Here is a 16911-nt window from a genome sequence, read left to right as displayed (position 1 = left end):
ATCACTTATATTATTTCCCTAATTATCTTGCATGCTAACAGAATAGATGATTTGGTTCCATTTAGGTCTGCTTAGTTCTTTTTCAGGTAGTTCATGCAATATGCCAAATCATGCTATGCATCCTGCTGCATTACACCATGGTGAATATTACTCGTTTGGATCAAAATTAAGAAAGACAGTTGTACACTTAATTCTTTAATCTTTCACCTGAGCCTCTTAAGTGTTTCAGCGTTCTGGAAGCTGCCCACTTCTCTAAGATGTAGTAAATATTCAATTATGTCCATTTTGTACTTGAGAAAATGAAAGCACTTAGAGACTACTGATCAGAATAACGTTTTCGAATGTGTTAATGCAGCTAGGCAATCTTAAATCCTGGGCAGAGACCCACTGGGCACACTGCCTGACAAAGACCTCAGCAGTCAGAATCTGAATCCCAGATGCCCACAGTGTGGGAATTTAGACAAGCCGCTGATTAACACTCTTCCTGCATTTTAGTACATCTAAATTCAACACGAAAGCTTTATATTTCAGGTGCAACTTCTTTGACAGAAGAGAATAGGCAGAGAATTAGGGGTGCCTTAATAATAGTTTAATATATTATGCCTTAGTGTCATATCAACTTAAAATATAAAAATAAAATAGCAGATTCAAGTACTACTGTACATCACAAGTTCAGCGATATATAACGATTGGTCAATCCATATAGTTAATTTTGTCTACTATTAGTTTGCCAAAGTAAAATTTTATCGATGACTTATACAATTTATAAGCTAAAATATTTCATGTAATTTGAAAAAATTCCAGGACTTTCATTTTTCATATTTTCACTTGTATTATAAAAATTCAAGTCATTTAATTATTTCATCTTCACACTGTAAGTTGGTGCTACAATAAAAGAGAGGCTGTATGGTGAGGTAAAGAGCAGTTTTCTAATGGACAAAGTCAGAAAAATTAGAGAAAAGGGAGAAATAGGAATTTTAGGCATGTGAAACTATCTGAATAGTTTGCATGTTTTATTTGTGAAAAATTTTACAGAAACTTTATATGTGTATTGTTCCTAATTTCAAAATACTTTTAATGAATTGAACTTTCTTGTGAGGAACCAAAATACATTTACACAGGTGGGTACTAATGCACCACACTGGTATAAGGGTTTCTAAGATTATTTTTTAGGGACTTCAGTCAGAAAGAACTCTAATAACATCTAATAAAAATCATTTAGGTAGATCAAAAACTACCTCTTGAACATAAGTCTTACTCTCCATAAGAATTACAGTAAAGTGTAACTATTGCTGCCATACTCAGCAACCTGCAGATGATAAGATGGGAAAAATTCTCATTTTCCCAGAATCCTTCTGGTTCATTAAGAAATGGGAACTGTCACAGAAGCACATGGACAACAGTTAGCTTTTCCCCAGTGCCCAGAAAGGAAGATGTGATATTTACAGAGTCCCCACTATATGCTTTTATTGATGTTGCTTCAGTTGATCTGAAAAAAAGAAAGACTTTATTCCTTACTTTTAGATACTGAGAAAATAGTACGGAGTTTTCTCAGGTACTGGGAAACTCAGTTTCCTCTGTAATTAAAATCTTGCATTAATATGTTACCTTTGTTACGACCATTCAACCGATCTTGAAATGTTGCTATGAACTGAAGTCTCCACTTCATTTAGATATTTGTTAGCTTTAACTGAACGTTGATGCTCTGTTCTAGGAGCACATATAGGACACCACATTACCTTTAGTTGTCAATTTTTCTTAGGATCCTCTTGGCTGTGACAGTTTTCTAGTCTTTCCTTATTGTTGATGACCCTGACTGTTTTGAGGAATACACTGGTCAGGTGTTTTTCAGAATGCCCCTTTGCTGGAATTTTCCTGGTGCTTTTCTCATATTAGACTAGAATACCTCATTTGATTTTAATCATAATGCTATTTGGTTGATATTTTGTAAATGACGAAACTGAAGTGAACCGAGTTGAAGTAAATTAGTTCAGCCACCCGGTCAGTAAGAGATTCATGATGCCCACTCTGGTGTGGTTCTGCTACACTGTACTGCTTTTGTTGCTGTTATAGTCTTATGTTTAAAAGATGCCCTATGTTTGTTTATTTATTTCCAAGGGGCTTAATTTGTTTTCCCATGTGAAAGGTGTCTAATTGCCTGTTTTGCCAAAGGAAAAATGAATAAACAGATAAATACAATTGCACAGGAATGCAAAATTAGTTTGGATGTTTTAAAAAAGAAAGATATCCTGGCTCATGGTTTTTTGGTTGTTAAAATAATTAGCATCCTTCTGCAGACTGCACTGGAGTGATTTTTTCAGGGTCAGGTTAACACCAGAAAACTAGCCACTTCTTCCTCTTTTGCATCCAAATCCAGGGTAAAAAAACCCCAGGGAAATCTTTAGAGTAATGTGCTAATTCAGGAACCAGCCTACTGCATTAGGCATCAAAAATTATTTAGATTCCTTAGGTGGCCAAAGGGACAATTTCTGGGAGGTTAAAACAAGCAGACCTGGCTGTGTGGTGGTAGGAAGGCTCACTTCTCTGAGTACTGACTTTTCTTCTTTGCTGCCTTGCCCACTAACATCCAAGGCCAGGATATTGACCAGATGATGAAGTATGAATGGAAATAAAAGGCAAAATTAATTCTCTAAGGTACCTCTTTTAGGTCATTGATTTTTTTGTAGATACCAGGGCTGGGGAAAGACAATTGGTACCTCCGTATGAAAATAGAGCTGATTGAAGGTCTTAGCTTGGGAGTGCTTATAGTTCACAGAGATGTAGTTTCCACTCTAGGCCAGCTCAGTCTCTGGACTGTGGCCCTGACATCAGTAGGTCTGTGCTGAGGTCCACTCACCTATGTCTTCCAGTACAAAATCCAAATAATAATCTTTGCCAGAAAACTTTTATCAGAGGACATTTAGCTAATTGAGGACATGCCAATTTCTATGTATCCAAAAATAAATCACGCAAAAGTGCCTGCTGTCTAGAAGAGAATTTTCTGTAGAGGATGAAGCAGTAATCAAACCACAGTGTAATAGAGGCAATAATCAAGGCCCCCACAACGTGCTAAACAAATGCTCTTCTGGGAGCATTCAACAAAGCATCAGGGAAGCAAATCTATAGTTGTGCTGGTGGCACCATCTTGCTGTAAAACATGGGAAAAATCACATGACCTCTGAGTTTGGTTTTCACTTAAAAAAAAAAAGTCTATCTAACATTAAAGTTCATTAAACATGCATTTGTTGGAAAATGCTACTGGGTGCTAATTGTTTCAGAATGCTATCTGGAACACTGTCAGACACAGGGTTAAGTTTTCAAGTTGGGCACATTTTGGTACCTATGCAATTAACCATCCTTACTGGTAAACATTTTATACACACAGACATATACATACTGGTCTAGTAACTATGGTAGCACAACAAAGCATCATAAAACTTTAATGATTAAAACAATATTCACTATGGTCACAGATCTGCAGTTTTGGCTGGTTATGGTGGCAATGGTTTGTCTCTGGTTCACTCCTTGTCTTCTGGGGGCTGGGCTCATTTAAAGCCTGTTCCTGCACATGTTGCTGCAGGGGCTCAAATATTTGGAAAGCTAGAAAATCCTGGAGCTCCTTAGGCATCTACTACTACCTCTATATGGCCTCTGCACATGGTCTTGGTTGTGGAGATGCAGAGTTCAAGGAGGTTAATGTCCTGAGGGATAGGTATGTCACCTTTTCTTACTTGTACTGGAGTCATACAGTGTTATTTCCACAGCAAGCTCCCACTCAGGAGAAGAGGAGTTAGAATCTACTTTGGTATAGCAGGAATCAAAATATTTAGGAAACACAGTGGCCATTAGATAGCAGAACTTTCTACATGATAGCATTTAATTTGAGCATAGAGTTTCTTTTGACACTTTAGTTTTATATAATCAACCTTTTATGGTAGGTAAGCCAACTGTTGCATAATTAATATCAAGGCCTATGTAAAAGAATAATGGTTGCTTCCTTCTGATGGTAATTCCTGGAAAATTCCTCTACATTGAACTATTATTACTAACAGTACTTATTTATTTATTTTGCTCTCATATTTTTAAATTTTGTATTAAATTTTATTTTATTGGTACATTTTAGGTATACAATATAATGACATTCATCATTGGAAATTTGCACCTTTACGTATTCTCTTGGTTCTTATTTTTCCCCTTTCCCCTGCCCTCCCTTCAACCCCTCCATCTCTCCCTATTTACAAAGACTTTGTTTCCATTTTTCCATTTTCTCATATTAATTTCATTCCCTTCTTTCCTTTCCCCTACTCCTCCCACTCCCTCTTCCCCTTTGCCCCTTTTCTTCCTATTTCACATTACCTATTATACATTTAGTCCTTATTTACACTTTCAGTTTCTCACACCAGAGAAACTATTCGGTGTTTATTCATGTGGGTCCTATTTATTTCACTTAAGAGTATCGCCTAAATGTGCATCAACTTAACTATAAATGTCTCTAATTTCTCATTTTTGATGGCTGAGCAGTACTCCATTTTATTAAAAAACACATTTTATTTATACAGTCTCCAGCTGATGGGCATTTGGGCTGTTTCCAAGTTTTAGCTATTACAAACTGTGCTGCTGTGAACATGGGTGCACATATATCACATATATCATATAACTTTTAATTCTTTGGGAAAGATACCCAGCAGGGGAATAGCTGGGTCAAATGGGACTTCCAGTACTAGTTCTTTGAGGTATCTTCATACTGATTTCCACAGTGGTTGCACCAGTCTACACTCCCACCAGCAGTGGAGCAGGGTTCCTCTTTCCCCACAGCCCCACCAGCATTTGTTATTGGTTGATTTCATGATAGCAGCCATTCTTTCTGGAGTGAAGTGGAATCTCAGCGTTGTTTTCATTTGCATCTCTTGAATCACCAGAGATGTTAAACATTTGTACTATGTTTATTTTGCTATTTCTACTTCTTTGTCTGAGAAATGTCTGTTCATTTCAGATGTCCATTTTTGGATTGGGTCTTTAAATTTGAGAGGTCTGATTTTTTTAAGTTCTTTATAGATTTGAGATAGTAGGCCTTTGTCTGAGGAACAGCAGGTGAAGATTTTTTCCCACACTGTGAGTTGTGTCTTCACAATGCTGGTGGTTTCTCTTGCTGTACAGAAGTTTTTTAATAAGAAGAGATCCCACGTGTTGATTGTTTGTGCTAATTCACAGGCAACTGAGGTTTTATTCATAAAATCTTTTCCTACACCAATATCTTCAAGAGTTGTACCTAACCTTTGTTCCAGCCCATTCAGCGTTTCTATTTTAAAATTTAGATCTTTAATCCATTTCGATTTTAGTTTAGTGCATGGTGAGAGATATAGGTCTAGTTTTAATCTTTGACAAGTTGAAAGCCAATATTTCCAGCACCATTTATTAAAGAGGCTATCTTTCCTCCAGTAAGGGTGTTTGGTTCTTTTATTGAAGATGAGATGGCTGAGTGTGTCTGGCGTTGTTTCTGCATCTTCTAATCTGTTCCACTGGTCCTCAGGTCTGTTTCTTTGCCAGTACCATGCTGGTTTTATCACAGTAGATTTGCAGTATAGTTTCAAGTTGGGAGTTGTGATACCCCATGTCTTGTCTCTGTTACCTAGAATTGCTTTTGCTATTCTGGGTTTCTTCTTGTTCCACATGAATTTTTGGATTGTTTTCTCAAGGTCCATGAAGTATGCTGCTGGGATTACATTGAATCTATATAGCAGTTTTGGGAGTAGGGCCATTTTCACTATGTTGATCCTTCCTACTCAGGAGCAGGGGATGTCTTTCCATTTTCTGATATCATCTTCAATCTCTCTTTTCAGAGTCCTATAGTTTACAGGGAAAAGGTCTTTGATTTCTTCCATTAGGTTAATTCCAAGGTATTTCAGTTTTTGGATCCTATTATGAAAGGAATTATTTGCCCTATTTCTCTCTCAGTGAGTTTGTTATGTGCATAGAGGAAAGCTATTGATTTTTGTGTGTTGACCTTGTATCCAACTACTCTATTGAATTTGCTTGTAAACCCTAGAAGACTTTTGGTGGTGTTCTTGGGGTCTTCTATATACAGTATCATGTCATCTGCAAATAATGACAATTTGACTTCTTCATTTCCTATCTTTATTCCTTTTATTCTTTCTCTTGTCTAATTGCCATGGTTAATGTTTCCAAAACTATACTGAACAAGAGTGGTGATAGTGGGCATCCTTGTTTTGTTCCTGATTTTATTGTGAAGGATTTCAGTTTTTGACCATTTAGTATGATATTGGCTGTAGGTTTTTCATAGATGGCTTCTATCAGATTGAGGTAGAGACCATCTATTCCAATTTTTTGTAGGGTTTTTATCATAAATGCATGTTGGATTTTGTCCAATGCTTTTTCTGCATCTATGGAGATAATCATATGGTTTTTGTCCTTGGCTCTATTGATATAGTGTATTACATTGATTGCTTTACATATGTTGAACCATCCCTGCATCCCTGGGATGAATCCCATTTGGTCAGGGTGCATGATCTTCTTGATGATTTTCTGCATTCTGTTTGCCAGTATCTTATTAAGGATTTTTGCATCTGTGTTCATTAGTGAGATTGGCCTATAGTTCTCTTTTTCAGTTGGGTCTTTCTCTACTTTGGGGATCAAGGTGATGCTTGCTTCCAGGAATGAATTTGGGAGTATTGCTTCCCTTTCAATTTCATTGAAGACTTGAAACAATAATGGCAATAGTTCCTCTCTAAATGTCTTGTAGAATTCAGCAGTGAAGCCATCAGGGCCTGGGCTTTTCTTAGTTGGTAAGTTTTTAATTGTGTTTTCAGTTTCATTGATGGATATTGGGTTGTTTAGAATTTTTAGGTCTTCTTCATTCAACTTTGGTAGTTCACACATATCTAGGAATCTGTCCATTTCTTCTGTATTTTCCATCTTATTGGTGTATAGGTTCTGGAAGTAGGTATTGATGATCCTCTGGATTTCTGTTGAGTATGTTGTAATTTCACCCTTTTCATTCCTAATTGCATGGATTTGAGCTTTTTATTTCCTTTTTCTGATAAGGTTGGCTAAGAGCTTGTAATTTTGTTTATTCTTTTAAAGTACCAAATCTCGGCTTTATTAAATTTTTGTATGATTCTTTTAGTCTCCATTGCATTGATTTCTCCTCTGATCTTTATAATTTCCTCCCTTGTATGAGCTTTGGGTTTGTCCTGCTCTTCTTTTTCTAGAAGCTTGAGGTTCACCATCAGGTTTTTTAATTGGGCTTGCTTTGTTTTCCTAATATGAGTATTCATTGCTATGAATTTCCCTCATAAGACTGCTTTCATTGTGTTCCATAGATTCTGATTTGTTGTATTGTGATTGTCATTTAATTGAAGGAACTGCCTGATTTCTTCTTTAATTTCCTCTGTGACCCATTGGTTATTCAGAAGTGTGTTGTTCAATTTCCACGTGTTTATGAAATTCTTGCAGTTTTTTTTTGCTATTGATCTCCAATTTCATTGCAGTATGCTCTGATGATATACAGTGGATAACTTCAATTCCTTTGCACTTACTTGAACACGTTCTATGAGGGAGTGTGTGGTCTATTTTGGAGAACCACGCATGTGCAGCTGAAAAGAATGTGTATTCTGATTTTGTGGGTTGGAACACTCTGTAAACATCTGTTAAGTTCATTTTTGAAGAGTTTGATTGAGTTCTAGTATTCCGTTACTTATTTTTTGTCTAGTTCATCTATCTATTTGTGACCATGGGGTATTGAGGTCCCCCACTACTATTGTATTGACGCATATATGGCTTTTCATGTCCATATTTGTTTTATATAGTTGGGTGCACTAGTGTTTCTTGCGTATATCTTTATGATTGTCATCTCTTCCTGTTGGATTGTTCCCTTTTGTCTCTCTTAATCATTGTTGGCTTGAAATCCAGTTGATCTGCAAAGAGGATAGCTACTCATGCTTTTTTTATTGGATTTTGTTGGATAGAGTATTGTTTTCCACCATTTAACTTTCAGTCTAGGAGTATCTTTTTGAATTAAGTGTATTTCTTATATGCAGTGTGTTGTTGGATTTTGCTTCTTGACCCTTTCTGCCAGTCTATTTCTTTTGATTGGTGAATTGAGACCATTAACGTTGATGGTTATAACTGATACATATTGACTTATCATTGTCATGACTTTTTCTTTTTGTTAGATTAACCCATTTTACATTTAATTTCTTATGAATCCCGATGGATTCATTATGCTGTGCTTCCTGAGGTTGTGATCCTCATTGTCTTTTCCTAAGATATTGTCTAAAATTTTTGGAGTGCTGGCTTGGTATTCATGAAGTTCCTTAGGTGGTCTTTGTCATGAAAGTATCTTATTTCTCCAACAAATTTGAAACATAGTTTTGCAGGGTACATCAATCTAGGTTGGAGGCTGTTTTCCTTTAGGGCTTGGAATATGTCACTTCAAGCTCTTCTTGCCTTGAGGGTTTGCGTTGAGAAGTCTGCTGTGATTCTGATGGGCTTTCCTTTCTATGTGATTTGTTTCTTTTCTCTAACTGCTTGTAGAACTTTGTTCTTCTGTTGAGTTTCTGGAATCTTAACAATTATATGCCTATATGTAGATTTTTTTGATCAAGGCTAGTTGGAGTCCTATATGCCTCACTTATCTGTAGGTCAGGTTCTTTTCCCCTGCTTGGGAAGTTTTCTGTCATTACTTCTGTGAAAAGTGTTTTTTATATCATCTGCACTCTCTCCTGTTTCTTTGTTGACTCCAATCAGTCTTATGTTTTTCTTCTTTGCATTTTCTAGCAGCTGCTGGATTGATTTGTGGTGGTCCTTTACAATTTTTCTTTTCCTTGTCACTAATTCCAATCTTATCATCTATATGTGATATTCTGTCCTCACATTGGCTCATTCTGCTGTGTAGACTTTCAATGACATTTTTAATCTCCTGGAAATGTTTGTATCTGTTTTATGGATTCCATTTGTTTCCTATGTTGGGATTCCATCATGTTCCTGAGCTCCTCTCTAGATTTATTAATCATGTCTTGCACTATGAGCACAATCTTTGCTGTTATCTGAGAAATTATTTCTGATTTCAATTTTTCCAGATCCTCTTTTGTTGCCAGTTCAGGGAGTCCAGGCTGGTTGAGTATCAGAGTGTTCCATCTCATTTCCATTTGGGGTTGCAGTAGGTGATCTGGAAGCCTGAGACTTGTTTACATGTCTTCTCATTTCCATGCAGGGTAGGGGAATGTGCTGTTGACACCTGCGTGGCTCACCTCCTCTGAGCTAGGAGCATTGGAATGGCAGTCCGGTAGCCCCTTCCTCTTGGCTGGCAGCAGTGGAATGGCATCCCGGAAGCCCCTTCCTCTGTACTGGTAGCAGTAGAATGGTGGCCCGGAAGCCCCTTCCTCTGGGCTGGCAGTGGTGGAATGGTGGCTTGGAAGCCCCTTCCTCTGGGCTGGCAGTGGTGGAATGGCAGCCCGGAAGCCCTGAAGCACCTTCTTCTACACTGGGATTGGTGGTATGCCAGCCTAGAACGTCCTTCCTCTGTGTTGGCAGTGGTGGTATGGTGGCCCAGAACCCCATTCCTCTGTGCTGGAAGCTGTGGAACTGCCCCTACTAACAGTAGTTAAGCAATATCTATATGCATTACCTTTACCATGTAAGTACTAATGCATTCCATATATTTTATCTGATTCAATTATTCTTGCAGTCTGTAAGGTGCATTCTTATATTATCTCTGTATTGTGAAGGAATAATGGTCACCAATATTTTTCATTCCAGAGACCTAGGTCTTAATAGCCATGTCTGAAGCTAATGTCTGAATATCACAGTTGCCTAGGCCTTTTGAATGACAAAAGTCTCCATTTTATTTGTAACACTCATCCTTCCAAAGGGCATGCAGATTGATGACTTATGCTAATGTTTGTTTTGCCTTTTCAAATTTTGTCCATATCATTTCTTTTTTAATCCAGCAGTGCTATGGACCAAGCTCATGGTATTGTGCATGCTAGGCAAATGCTCTACCATTGAGCAATATCCTCGGTCCTCATATTTTATTTTTATTGTAACCTAATACTGTTCATTTGCAAATTTAGGAGGTCCACACAATCTGAAACAAGTAAAATTTGTGCCCAACTTTGATATCCCAACTTTAAAAAGTATTAAAATATGACTAGAGATTTCTATGGCCCAACAAAGCTAGGATATCATTGATTCCTGTGCCTTCTGACTGTGAGAAGCCAAAGCACATTGTTGCCTACTGTGTTTTGTTTTGTTTTGTTTTGTTTTTTTGGTACTGGGGATCAAACTCGGGACCTTGCACTTGCCAGGCAGATGGCAGAAACACTGAGCTAAATCCCTGGCCCTGCCTACTGTGTTTTGATTGATACTTGCACTCTAAATGGACACTGGGAAATCTATAAAGAATATAGAGAACTTTGTTTGAAATATGTGTATTCCCCTTTAAATATATTCTTTTGTCTGCATGGTGCTTTTCTCAAAAATGCCTGAATCATTTCACATCTCATTTTTTTTTTTTCACATCTCATTTTTGCATATCCCTATTTCGTCTGATGAAAGTCGATGTGATGTAAGCAACGAAGAAGAAAAAAGTTTCTGGGAAATGAACTCTTCTACTCTCCCTCCCTCGCAACCTATTATTAATCATGTTAACAATAAAACGCTTTTCATTCTGAGCCCAGCAGGGCAGTCTTCGTCCTGGGAAGGGACCTGGGTGTTTCCGACTCCCACTGTGAAGCAGAAGCAGCCGCTGTGTGCTCAGCTGCCTAATTAGGTCATGGGACAGCCTGGGGAATGGAGAAATAAGGGTGTCAGGTGACCTGGTGATCAGGTAATCAGGGTGAAGATAGGGGGTCAAGGGGATGATTAGAAATGGGAGACCAGAATATGGGGGTATTAAAGCTTTATAAATGAAAATCATTTGAATAATCTCATATATAAGAACCCAGGTTTTCTTTCTATCCTTCTCCACACAGGAAGATGTCTTTGTAGGCACAAAATTTTGTTCAGAAATATATTTGGCCCAAATTATACTCTTGCTATGCTATTTGGAGACTAGGAAACTGGTGAGTTTATCTGCTTTATTTATGATGCTTTCACTGTATCCTAGAATCAAAGAATATATTATTATTAATGATGAAAGTGGTCAGTATGCTCATTCAGTGAACTGTATGGAGTTCTTGGAAGGTGTAAGGTGCTGAGGAATTGAAGGCAATGACAACTTGGCTATTGACTTCCAGGCAAAATGGACCAATCCTTAAGTGTTAGTCCAATGTTACTAATGCTACAACAGATATGTGCACTTATCAAGTGTGACAGGTGCAGCCTGCGGCTATTGGAGTTTCTTTATAGGGGCTGACTGGACTTTGGAGGACAGCTTGGGAGCTTGAGCGTTCCCTAGGAGAAAGATTCCTGATGGAGCATCAGTGTGTGGAAGAGACCAGAGGACAGAGTGCCTTGGGATGTGATTAGGAGCTTAGGGTTTCTGGAAATGAAGGTCTGTGGCATGGCAGAAAGGCTGGCAGGAGTGCCAGGCTGTGAGGGGCCTTGCATCTCATGTTTTGGAGAATCCTCCACCATGTGCACTTGCTCTCATTTTTCTTAGGGATCCACTGGAATCACAGCGGACATCTCTAGAGTATCTTTGCCATGCCTCTGTCTGCTAAATGGGGATAATTAATTTGATTTTTTACTCCTATTGTCATTGCTGTATTCATAATTTCATCGTTGCTTCCTACACTAGCGCAGTAATCTCAGACCAACTCCCTTGACGTCAATCTCTTTTCTCAATGACATTAAAAGACAAAAAAAATTTTTTTGAAGAAATTAAAAACAAAAAAGAAAAAGGAAAATATTATAAAAAATTGTCATTCACCTTAGCTGTTCTTCAATTCCTAAAGAATACATTCCAAACTTTCTAAAAAAGCCATTAATACTTTCCATAATTGATTCCAATTTACTTTTTATACCAGTATATCCTACACTCTTAATTTTGGGGGCTTAATTTTTTGACCTATAATATTCTGGAGTTGATGCAATCTTTGCATCTGGCTTGTCTCTCTCTGGTAATATCTCCTTGTCTAGCTCGCAGGACCCAGGGAAATACTTCTTCCTAAAATCAGAAACTGATTTTAGCTTTTGAATTCTTAAGAGGGTAGCATAAAAATCAAAAGACCTTGTCCAAATCTCCATTTCACTGTGTCAGTTGTGAGATTTTAACAAAACACAAGCCTCTCTAACTCAGTTTTCTCATCCACAAAATAGGTGAAATACATGTAATAATATCTACTGTACAGGATGATTCATGTTTTAAGTGAGAAAAAAACAGGAAAAAGGCTTTTATAAAATCTGTAAGAATACATTAATGTGAGCTATGGTGTGGAGCTTTCAAAAGTAGAATGAAGAGCAAAAACTATTATAAGCAGAAACCAAGTCCTTATATAAGGCCATTTACCCACTGTATGATTACGGGCAAGTTCCCAAATCAAACTGAATATACTATTGATTTGGGGATTGCATTAATTCTCTACACATGGCCTTGTGAGGTGATTCAGAGGTGACACACATGAAAGCAATTTGAAAAGTATAATACTCTATAGCAGTACAAGTGCTGCCGTTATTTGTTTCTTAAATCACCAATACTATTCTCTATCTCATTAGATTTATGTGCATGTCTTACATCATGTATGTGATTGTAAGAAACTTGAGGCTAAGCTGAGGCTATAATCATGTTTATGCTTTCACGGAATAAATAAGTGAAGCTCATAAGGTCAGTGTCTTTCTTACCAAAGCACTCCTGCACCTGTTCTATAGGGAACAGGCTGAACTCAGCCAGGGCTGTGTTCCCGAGTCACAGCGCATTTTCCCTGCCTGGGCATTGTCACCTATGCGGCATTGTGGGTGAAAGTCTAGCTTATCTCTTACATGTATTTTAGTCTCAAACATCTGAATCATTAGGGTAAAATTCCTTTGCCATTGCTAATCCTCATCAGTAGAATTTTTCCTCAGAGTTGCATAATCACAATTTCCCATGTTTCTATAGTTGTAGCCGTCATTTTCATGCAATGTTCCTTCTCTGTTATCTAACCCTGCAATGGACCAGTATTTTCTTTTACATTATAACTTACTGGAAAAATTCAATTTTCACATCTGTCTGGTGGATTTTGACTGATACTTTGCTCTCTGTATGTTGATATTACTGGGAATTCCATGCATGTAAAACTCAATAGTGCAGAATGAAAACCAAATGTTAAACTTTAGCTCTAACATACAGAACTTCTTTTCCTATTAGATGATTATTTTTAGAAGCTATCCCCATCCCTCAACACATTTTACAAATTTTTTGGATGGTAATGGCCTCGATTAAGTCACACAAATCTTGATGGAGGCAGAGTCCTTGGGGTACCACACACCATCCTACCTTACTATTCTGCTACTGCTCCAACTCCATTTCTTGTGGGTCAGGTATAGTTCTTTGGAATTTACAAAGCCTTTCCTTCTCTATTTGGTCTTTATAATAATCCTGGGTAGGACAAGAGAATATCCATGAAATGATGTTTTAGTGCTATTAAAATTTCAAGTTGAGATTGTTGCTCTTCAATTTTCAATATCTTTTCCAGCACTTGAAAATTAAGTCATGAGTGTCTTAGCTATAGAATAAAGATGCTTATATCTTCCCTGTCTGACATCAGAGCCATTAAACAAATTGAATGAAAGAGTACTGAGAAAATGGTCAGGAAACTGCAAAGTTTTATTTCTTTACTATTGTTGGGATGCACTTATTTCACAAAAGCTCTCTGGAGGAGGATGCAATGCACATCTCATCTGTCTTGAGAGGGAGTATCATATAGTGAGCGATTGAAATGAAGATTTAGAGTTAGAAAGTAACAGTTGCATCTGTAGTTCTGCCTGCTATAAACATTGCTCAAGTTGCTTAACCTCTGTGTCTTAGTTTCCTTGTCTGTAAATTAGAGACCATAGAATTGATGTGAAGATTAAGTGTGTTATATACATAAAGTACTTTAAATGGTCTCTGGCACATATGAAATGGTGCTTACTTGCTAGGTTTCCTATTAGCGGTTGTTGCCACCACTGTGGACTATATTGTAGAAGGTCAACACATTTTGTCAAATGCATTAATGAAGTAACCTACTCTGACCACCCAAATTGTTGAAATAATTTTCCTTACTGTCTAGTAAGATCATCAATGCTTATAATGATGACTGAGTCACCCAGAAGAGATAAAAATACAGAAACTGTAAACTAGATAGATAAGTATAAGTTTTTCCTCTATGACATGAGTATCAGTTATGAAGGATGCCTACATGTGTCTTTTCATGTAGTTATTATAATCACACTGAGCTTCACATCATACATGACTCCAATGGACAAAAAAGAAAATCCAATATGGAGTGAACCTCACTGGTGGAGTACACTGAGGAGGGTGTGGATGTAGGAATCCAGGCTTTCTGAATTAGGTGCATTTTACACCACCATTGATTTTTCTCAGCCATCCAGTGCACCAATGTGATAATACATCCATGAAATCACTTTTGTTTTCTGTTTGGTTGTCTTGTTAACCAAGAGGAGTAGAGGTGCGAAGTGGAAATGGGGAGGAGAACAACATCCCTTGGGCACATAACAAGGTGCCTTATGTGGGACTCCATCACTCCTTCCTGGAGTTCTGGGCTTCAGTTACGGCTGAATTAGCCATGACTGCACAGATAGCAAGTGGCCGAAAAGAGGGCACAGCACAGCGGCACTCCAATGCCAGGTCCTCCAAAGCCAGGGCAGCTGCTTCCTGCAGCTGGCTGCTTGAGCCCTTTGTGAAGAGCTTTGCTTTCTGAGAGCCGCCTAGGAGAAAAGTCCCAAACCTTCAGCATGCATGCTCTTTTAGTACAGTCGGAAGTCTTTGTCAGGATGGCACCAGGTCTGGCATTTCATGCCTTAGTTGCATTTCTCAAAATGTAAAATGTGAACTACAGATTCTTCTTATTAAAATTGTAATAGCTTCATATTTTAATGTTTTCAAAAAAACGTAGTTATAGTAGTTATAACAAGTAGTTATAACAAGAAAAAGATGAATATTCCCCCTGTGAAATTATATTAAATAAAACACAGATTAGTTATTTAAAAGAATTATGTAAATAAAATACAAAGTGGTAAGTGGACATGGCAAAATTGTAGATGGAAATTATGGGAAGAAACCAATTATATTAAAGTATAGTTGTGGGAATCAAAATATTAAAGACTGGTAAAATAACATATGTACTCTTTAAGACATTAAAATACCTAATTCTAGAGTCAAGTTCAATAATGATTGCAATTTTGAAACAACACAAAGCATAAATATTATTTTGAAATATCTACAGCAACTGTCAAGTGATATGAAAATATCTGAGCTTTCTCTTGTTTCCAAAGTTTTTGGAACCATCTCCTGCATTCATAATTGAAGGAAAAATACATGTTAGAAGTTAGTAAGATTAGATAAGATAATTTCCCTTTAAACACTCTTGTAATTAAGAATTGCATTCAAGTGTCCAAATGAACAGGGTTCAAATCCCACTGCTTGTGCGTCATAGGTATATCACCTACACACGGAACTGAGGCTTCTCAGCCCCTGAGAGAGATAATGATGAAGGGAATTTACAGAGTTCCTCAGTGTCTAGTGCTAAGATTATGCAGGTAAAGTATTTGGCACAGTGCTTAGCACAATGTCAGACTCAATAAGGTTATAAGGTTGCTTCTTGTGTCCCAGTGATGAGGATGGATGACCATTCAGCCAGCAGAATTCCCATTTTGTCCAACTATCAGACACCTACACACTTCTATACCTTTCCCCAAAGGTCTTAAATGAAAGGATTCCATTTTTCTGGAGGACATTTGTGATCCCACTAACACAAACTTGCTTTCCTTTATGCCTTGCATGTGGTGACTAAGAAAAAGATTCAGTTGCAGCATATATGTACAAGAGAGAAGAAATGTGGATATTATATACATTTAATGATTATAGAATATGCAAGAATGGGGAAAGGTGATATAGGCAGAGACATTGTCTGAAACAATAAGCATCAGAAGAGATGGAATTAAAAATGGGGAACAGAATTTATAGGGAAATTATATGAGTAGAGAGGGTATTAAGATTTTCTTTTTCAAATGTACTTTTCTGTGTTATTGTAGCAGGTTGGAATAACTCTATGAAATAATAGTTTCCTATTATGGGTTAGAGACACACAAACTTCCTCATGTTCTGCTCCACTTTAATGCTTTTATTTATTTATTTATTTTTTACCCCTCCCACTTCCCCCTCTCCTTTAGACCTTTTCTTCCTGTTACACAATATCAATTATACATTTTTTAAAATTACAATATTAAGATCTAGGAGACATTACCACAGATTTTACAGAATTTTAAAGGATATAGAAAGCATATTTCAAAAATCTGTTTTGAAATAAATTTGACAACTGTTAAGAAGTACCTTGGAAGACAAATTAATGAAACTAACTCTGGAGGAAATATAAAATTTGAATAGCACCTATTAAAGAAAGTATATTTCTAGCTTGAAAACCTACCTATATGACAACAGCAGGCTCATATACATTTTAACTGATAAATTATATCAAACAATCAAAGCAGAAAAAAGAAGGAACACTTCTCCCCTCATTTTAGGAAATCAACAGTGTGTTAATCCTAAAACTGGATAAAGATAATAGAAGAAAAAAGTATGAACATAGATAGAAATTGGTTTAACAAAACAAACTATTGGAAGTCAGATCTGGCAGTATGTAGAAAGTGGTTTTGTTATAGGGATGGTAGTGTTGGTTCAGCATTGGAAGATTCACCCCCAAAAGTCATCATTTTAACAGAGGAAAGGAAAAAAACATATGATCCTGTCAC

This window comes from Heterocephalus glaber, unplaced genomic scaffold (genome assembly GCF_053883595.1).
Source record: "Heterocephalus glaber isolate CG9 unplaced genomic scaffold, H.glaber_assembly_v1.0 deba00000809, whole genome shotgun sequence".
In the NCBI taxonomy this organism is placed as follows: Eukaryota; Metazoa; Chordata; class Mammalia; order Rodentia; family Bathyergidae; genus Heterocephalus; species Heterocephalus glaber.
This window is presented reverse-complemented; position numbering follows the sequence as displayed.